The sequence below is a fragment of the Crocodylus porosus genome, unplaced genomic scaffold, assembly GCF_001723895.1.
Source record: "Crocodylus porosus isolate Cpor-Errol unplaced genomic scaffold, CroPor_comp1, whole genome shotgun sequence".
Classification (NCBI taxonomy): Eukaryota; Metazoa; Chordata; order Crocodylia; family Crocodylidae; genus Crocodylus; species Crocodylus porosus.
Genome location: NW_017728936.1, coordinates 5,173,653 through 5,180,883, shown reverse-complemented (window position 1 = coordinate 5,180,883; position 7,231 = coordinate 5,173,653). Strand labels below are relative to the sequence as shown.

Genomic DNA, 7,231 nt, shown 5'->3' with positions numbered 1-7,231 from the left:
GGAATTTTTTTCTTCAGTTCTCAGCCTCTGAGGAGGGCTTTTTCCCCCTGCTCTCCATGTCCGGGGGGGGGAGGGGGGTGTTCCTTCGTCTCATAAATAACCTGAGCAAAGGCTTAGAGCACAGAATGTGTCTTTATTTTCTGAGTCATTCTGAATGCACCTGAAGCCATTAACTGTGGCAGGGTTTATAGCCAAGGCCAAAATTAACAATTAATACAAAGCCTGGCATTTAGAGGCACTCCCCCCTTTATTTATTTATTTGCTTTAGAATTCAAATTAAAATGAACAATGGCAAGAAGAATCTGGTGAGTGTGCAGAGACAGAGCCACTCCTTTCAGTCCTTGAAGATCACTCCAGGGACTTCAAACTTTCAGAGAGAACTGTTTGCTTTTCCCAGTCAATGCAGTTCTTTAATGACCATAATTGCTGGAGACCTGGCTTTTTTAATTTACTTTCTCCTTACTGCCTGTGTGTAAAGAACTATGCCCAATGGGAATCTGATATCTGACTTCTGTACTAGAAATAATCAATTATAACGGACAGCAGAAAAAAATAGAGGAAACAAAAAAGAAGGGTTTTTTTCAGATAAAAACATTCAGACTAGGGACAGAAGTTACACATAAGCCAGTATAAGTGATAGGAAACTGGTTCAAATCTGTAACACAACAGAAGTTCAGTGCATATACACCACTTTAAAAATGGCCAAAACCAGTTTAAGATAAACCTGGATGGACATAGCATCACACTTAACTGATTTAAGTTAAATCAGTATCTTGAACTTCTATCCCAGATCCCCTCCAGATTCAAGTTAACCCACAGTCCCCCAGCATCCCAGGATGCTTTGTACCTCCTCCCACCCCTCCCCCCACAGGGTGGGCAGAGTAGCCTTGGCCCAAGATGTCTGCTCCAGCTGAGCCAGGAGGTGTGCTGTAGCACCCTTCGGCTTCTGGCCTGAGCCACTGCAGGCATGTGGCTACATTTCCAGAATCAAAAGTGAATGTCTGCCCACTTGCTTATCATCAGTTCAATCTATGCAGCTTAGACTAATGTGTGAAGTTTGAATCAGTTCAGCCTTGGGCTTTTTGTCTGTCTGTACTTAGCCTCACTGTTTGGGGTTTCCAATGCAATATGGAAACAAAAATCAAGGACAGCCAATTGCATTTCACCAGAAAAAAACCATTATTTTTCCAAAAACCTGAATTTCTCTTGAGGGAAAAAACAAAATGTCCCCAGCAAATTTCCAAATTGTTCTCATTTGGATGTGAAACATTGATATGTGTAATGGACTTTGATTTCCTTCTTTGAAAGTCATGATGAAGAAGCAAAGTAAAGATCATTATTTAGTATTACAAGTAAACATGTGACCTCTTTCCTGAGAGGAAAGGTGGTCATGTGATGAAGTAACTAGGTGAGGATTGAAATCAATTCATGTCATGGGTTCCCTTGTGTACCCTTGAACTGCTGTTCCACCTTTCTGCATTTCAGTTTCCCATCCAAAAAATGGGGATAATGATACTCCATTCCTCTGTCCTGTGTCTATTCAAAATGTAAACATTTTACAGCAGGAACTAATACTGTGTATACGTACAGATCCTAGCACAATGGGAGATTGGTCTCAATGGGCACTACTGCAGTCACAGTAAGCATGAGTAGGTGGTGCCTCCTGAATCTGGTGGGGGACACCCGCAGAAGCTGCCGATGGTGCCTGGCTGGTGGGAGCACCAGCCCTACCGATAGTATCAGTGTCAGCCGTCAGGGGGAGCACCGGCCCCATCAGGGAGGCACGTGTATCCCTGTGCATGCCCTACCAGTCACCTATGACAGTAAGGATCAGTGAACGGTCACAATAGCTTAGCAGGACCAGGGTCTGTTTCCTGTACTGCATATCATTCAACTGCATTCTTCCCATTCCAGCTGCGCTAAGTTCCAAACTGAGTTGTTGAACCCATCTGCATCAGGCCGTTTGTCCCTCTGTCCCAGCCCAGACTTGTGTTCCACAGCAGCCAGTTGCACAGACAGGGATTAGGTTCATCCTTGTATAAATCATGGAGATTTACATTTCAGAGACACCATTTTTTATCTGTTTCTTTTTTTCCCCCATTGCTCAGAGGTTCCCAAGCCCAGCAGATGGATCCCCAAATGGAAAAAATTAATCGTCAGGAATTTCTTCAAAGTTTTATTTGTTATAATTTGTCTAACCCTTGTACCTGATGTTTTTACCAATTGCCTGAAGGGGAAATAAGCCCAGGAGCCCTCATAGTTTTCCAGTAATGTAATCTCTTTCTCCTGTTATACTTTTTTCCCTTTGAGCCTTGAGTCCAGTGTAAGACATCACACTCTGTAGCTCCCTCCTTTCTTAGCAGCAGAATTCTGATGTCATGACTGAGCTAGAGAGGTATCCAAGCATGGATGCAGAGTTTCTTGTTGCAGTGGCCTTCTTGCTCTTCATTGGTAGGAGTAGTGGTATCACAAAAGGGCTTAGGAGTCCTAGGCAAGGAGCATGGCACCAGTTATGCTGTGCTGGAGTCATCTAACAAAAAGACAAGCCTTGTTCCATTTCAAGTGATTGTGGAAAGATTGAGAGGGACAATGTAGCCCCATCCATGACTGCAAGCCAGGACCTTAAGGAGGCCTTCTGTGATGACACTAGGCAGCACAAGGTCTTTTGGTCTATCTAGGTGCACCTACATGTGCATTTAAATGTGACTAAATTTAATGCACATTATGTTAATGCGCATTAAGCAATTTTGGCAAGTGTCTACACATGCAGAGACTTGGCACCAAAGTTAGTGCACTTAACATTAAAATGAGTGCTGGGTCACGTCTACATGTGCATTAATGTGCTTTAACTAAATGCAAATGCAGGTATTAAATTTAAGCACAATTAGCTTAATTTCACCATTTTTAATGCACATTAAGGGTACGCACGTGTAGAGGCACACCCATAATGTGCATTAAATGAGGCTAATGTGCATTAATGCATCTTGTATAAACACGCCTTCTGAGTAATTTTTTTCCAAGGCATTTAAGTAACCTAGCCTTTACTCCCATTCACTCCCAATTGCTTAGACATGTTGGTAAAGGGTACCCTCTGTGTTATGAGAACCAAAAGTTTGGTCTCTGTCCTTTCAGCCTCAGTGAAGAGGTGACTTCTCAAGTACTGCCCCTTCCTTACCAGAAAGGGCATTCATGCGGTCTGTTGTGCATTTCTCCCGCAAGGGAATCTATCTGTCCCTGGCAGTGAGTTCTAGTGCACAGAAGCAGTATCCAAAGAGAAGTCACGGTAGCTTCTAGTGCCAAAAAACCCAAAGGGTGTTGTTGTTTATCCAGTGTATGTTTTTTTTTGCAAAAGCCTAAACCTGTTTGAAGAGAAAGTGATCATTTTAATTAACATATATCACAGGAAAACTAATCTAGTTTTTGTGAGGCCTGTTGTATGGATCCAGGCCAGAAGCAATGTTCAGAACCAGATCTGAGCATTCCAGGAGGTTCAGACCAGATTTTGATCTGGCCCCATCTCTCTATATCACACCACTCCTTTTCAGTTCCTCCCCCTGGTTACATCAGAGAACTAGCTTTGGACATCCCAAGCCATTTAGGACGATTCCAAGCCATTCCTTGCTCCAGTAATACCTACCTGTTTTGCTCACCTTCCTTACAACCTAAGAAAGCTTCAATTTTGTTGCTCTGCTTGTCTTTGTTGATCCAAGGTAGGGTTTTTTATTATTATTAGCATGTATTTTGTGCACAAATGCCTGGTGTATTTTTATCAGATTTGGTTTCAGCTCCAAATCCAGTTACTTGAGTTGACTTGCTGCCAGTTTGCAGGATTAGGTATGAGGTAGTGTGTACATTTCACACTTTCTTGGGAATGCTTGGTGGAATTCTGCTCTGCTGATGTCACCAAAACAAGGAGATGTGGCTGAGCAAAAATCCCACAAGGCTGCGCAAAAGCACTGAAGATGCATCCAGAAAACCTTACAAGAATCTGCATTCCCAGCAAGACTGAGCTCTGATGATAACAAGGAGGCTGGGTTTTATCTCCAGGGGTATTAGCACTGCAATAAAGTGGATAATGCCAGAGTTCTCATGGAAGCTCCTGGGATGGAACTCCCATAAAATGGACACTTCCCCATGTCCAGAATCACTGCCACATATGGAAATTGTGCAGGGCTGCATTTGAAGATGCCACGACTGCAATCTGAAAAAAAAGAGAGAGTTATTCCAACTATTTTGTCTTTAAAAGGAAATACTGAATAACTTATGGATAAGACATTAACCCCAAACCCAGACCACTCATGGTCGTTAAAGAGCCTTGGCACTATTCATAAGAATAGGGGTGTGTTAGTCTTGGATTCCTTCCCAGATTCCATTTTGGGGAAATACATCCTGAAAACCTAAAATTCCACCTGTATTTCTACTTGGGTCCAGACTCCATATTCGTATTTGGATCTATCTTCGGTATCTTATGCTGCTTTTCATTGTTGTTATGTCTGAGCACTTTCCATGAAAAAATAAGCAGCTACAGAAAAATGCCTAGCAGGTTTCCTAAACTCTCTGAAATGGCTCTTTTTGCAGGGATAAAAGCTATTTTGATGGGGTTCATGGTTTTGATCTTTAGAGGTGATGGATTTATTGTGGAGGAAGAGCTTGTTTGTGGCTTGGGACAATAGAGGATGCCCATATCATTTGGATGGTTATATAAGCATTAGGCAATATGGGAAAAGGCAACTTTGATAAGCCTCAGCATTCAGTTAGGGCAATATTTTGTTTCTCATAGTTCCCATCACTGGCCAGTTTAGAGGAACTCTATGAGAAGCAGACTCAGGATAATCTGGCCTATATACTAATCCTAACCTAATTTCTAAAAGTTAGAAGCTGGCCACAGCCTTGAAGCAAGAGGTTTAATATACCTTCCTGAATGTAAGTTATCAGTAACAGTAATGCTTCTTGTTACCCACATAAATCTCCAACCCCCATGTGTAACACAGTCAGGCAGTGTATAACAACCGCCCCATTCTAATGTCTTGCAGTGGTAGAAAAAGTAACCGCTGTAAATATAGCTAATAAAATGTTTTGGAAAGCCTTCTGGCTGAAAGGTGCTAATGTTTTGACAGGGTATGTCATCCTTTCTTAGCAATCAATGACCTTGGAAGTTAACACAGTGCCAAAGTGTTAAAAAGTGCAACATTTTTCTTCCGTGGGATACTGTATGAGCATTTTTGCTGTTTTATTTCATCTACTCTCACACCCCTCGGGTTTCACTTTATGAGGATTTCCCATGAAAGTCCTAGAGTTTCAAAACATGTAAAATCACATATTTTGCCCTAGATTTTATTCAGCCCTTTCAGGATTTAAAACTGGGCACATTTTCCAGTCCATTAATTCATCTAACTTTGCAAACATGTTCACAAATGTAATTTGTTGTTGAGTGCACAAGGAAATTCAAATCTTTATACAAATACATAAACATATATGTATATATGCATATACATAAACACGCACACACACAGATATGTATATACAGCCATTTTGCCTTGGGTTAGAAATATTTTTGCATGTTGTGGCAAAACCCGTATTATCTTGACTACAAAGAAAAATGCTTTCCACTCTGTTATCTCCATGTTTCAATTCTAAAAGCATCAATGAGGTATGTGTCACAGTATTTCTGGAGTAGGCGTGATTAATTCAATTTTATACCTGGGTAAGCATAGTAATTCCCAGACAATAGGCTATTCAGCATCATCCACCAAATCCATGGAAAGGCCATGAATTGGGCTTTAATCACAAGAATATCCTTGCCTGATAAAGGGCCAGTTTTGGAAATGGATCTGTACTGAAAAAGACTTTGGTTGAACTAGAACCTAGAGGAAGTCCCATTGAACTCAATGAGGCCAGAATTTCCTTTAGGTTTTTTATGGTATTCCAGGCAAGACCCTTATGCGTGAACTAAAAGAGCTGCTTTACCATAGTCACCCAAGAGAGGTTATCACCGTTCAGTTCCTCACCACAGCTCAGTGTCTGTGTACTGCTCCAGTCCCAAGCCATACCTAACTCACAGCTGTAAACGAGCCTTTCCATCCATCCCCTGGCATACAAGAAAGCGCTGACCTGAAGGACTTGTAGCATCTCCATTTATTCATTGTCCTATTTTCATCCCATGCTGATCTAGGCACAATGATAGTGTCTGTCCGTTATTTTATACAGTGGCATAAGTTCCAGTCATTGAAACCCAAATCCCAGATATGAATCCCACCCTGAATCACTAGCAGATTCAATACTCAGCTCAGATGGCTTTGACTTTGGTCTATCTGTGGATCTGAAGCCCTTTTTATATATGCTTTGTCATGTGCAATACAGTTGCGTTCCAAGGATATCAAGGGCAGCTGAGGAAATGGTAAAGGTAGCAAAGAAATGGTAGAGGTGCTTAATCTTACCTGACTTAATGCTCAGCTGGGTAGCAGGCAGGCTTTTGTCTTTGCTAAGGTTTTGTCCCTTAAATGCCAATATCCCATGGTCCCTCACAGCATCTTCTTCAGTTCAGCATAGTCCTTTCTTCGGTGCACAGGGGACCTTTAAATGTCTTGTCCAGACTATCGTGTCCCAAGCAATCTCTGCAGTAGGATATCCTAGAGTCCATGGTCCCCTGTGTTGCCGATGCCACTCTATTTGAATCCTCCTAGCAGGCTACCTGCTGCTGAGACATAACTGGGTATTCCCAGAATGCACTAAAGTCCATAAGCAGCAGGGATGGGCCTGTCCATTGAACTGTGGCAGTGCTGTAAAGGTGCTGTCTGGTCACAACTCAATGTGTGTTGCCACCGTATCACATGAAGATGTCACCAATTGGTTACAAGAAGCTGGTTGTGCTTGTTACACGAGCAGGTGACTTCAGCATCCAACCGTTCCCCTTCTCCAGGAGCTCTGACTAGAAAGATTTTTTTTAATAAGTTGTTCATGCTTTAATCAATCAGGCACATGACCCAGGATTCTTGTAGGTTTACAACACTGATTAAATTATTGGCTCCAGATGGGAACTGTCTGAGTAACGAGTGTTCGGATAGCCACAGCGCACAGCAAAGCTAGTAGAGAAGGAGGGAGCTGTACTGAGATAAGGTGGGGCGGAGGGAGGCTGATCTTTTTGTCATGTAAGTTTACAGCTGAGACATCAAGAGGAGTGCAAGAGATCTGGTGCTTTAATTGGTAACAGGGCAGGCAGGTCCTTATGGAT

The 7,231-nt window shown here is 42.2% G+C and overlaps 1 long non-coding RNA gene across 1 annotated transcript; it reads right to left on the bottom strand.

Annotated features, from left to right (window-relative positions):
* Window positions 1-3,713: 3,713 nt before the first annotated feature.
* Window positions 3,714-7,017, bottom strand: LOC109317956. The gene is made up of 2 exons (XR_002103152.1): window positions 6,438-7,017; window positions 3,714-4,194 (listed from the first exon to the last, which is right to left on the bottom strand). It is a non-coding gene; the product is annotated as an uncharacterized LOC109317956 (long non-coding RNA).
* Between the last annotated feature and the right edge of the window lie 214 nt (window positions 7,018-7,231).